Source organism: Equus caballus, chromosome 15 (assembly GCF_041296265.1).
Source record: "Equus caballus isolate H_3958 breed thoroughbred chromosome 15, TB-T2T, whole genome shotgun sequence".
NCBI lineage: Eukaryota > Metazoa > Chordata > Mammalia > Perissodactyla > Equidae > Equus > Equus caballus.
This window is the reverse complement of record NC_091698.1, coordinates 89,062,195-89,063,016: the sequence shown is the minus strand read 5'-3', so window position 1 is coordinate 89,063,016 and position 822 is coordinate 89,062,195.

Genomic DNA, 822 nt, shown 5'->3' with positions numbered 1-822 from the left:
TTTTATATTCTTTTCCCTAAAGAAGTGTTTGTCAAAATTGTATAATAGCTGCAGGCCACAATAGAACAGAATGAGAAAGAACTCGTAAAATTAAGCACACTTCTAATGTGGAAATGAAATAAAAATATAATTCATAATCCAAAAAAATAAGAATATTTAGCAAACAAATGTCAAAATTCTTTATTTTTCTACTTTTATTTTCTTTTCCCTTCCTACTTCCTCCTCGTTATCCTCCTCTTGTCCAGAATTCTCCAAATCCTCTGCAGTAAGATAGCACTACATTAACAACTTTAGTTTTTAGAATTTTTAAACCTAAGCTATACTGTCTACTGAGGATGAAGACAACAATCACAGAGAACACAGCACCGCTCTTAATATGAGGGAAAACACACAGCCCAGAGTGCTCGACCCACCTCCATCTCCAATTAGCTGTGTCACTTTGGACAAGTTATTTGGACTCATTTCACTTTCCTCCTCTATAAAACAGAGCTGAAAAGCCTGGGGGGTGTGTGTGGGTGTGTGTGTGTGTATCTGTGTGTGTTTTAATTTCAAATAAAGCAATGCCTAAGAAAGCACAGGGAAAAGAATTACATTTCTGTATCTTTATTGCTTATGGTGTGTCTTAGTAAAAGCTTTTTATGAACAAAATATGTAAATATTAGAAGAAACCGAGAAAAAAGACAATATTTTTAAGGCGTATGTCGCTAGAAAGAGGATACCTCCCAAGTAAAAGTTGTCTTGTAAGAGGGGAAACTTTCACCAAGTAAAGCAAATTAAATAGACACATTCTTCTTCATGATTCCAAAGAACATCTTGTGAAAG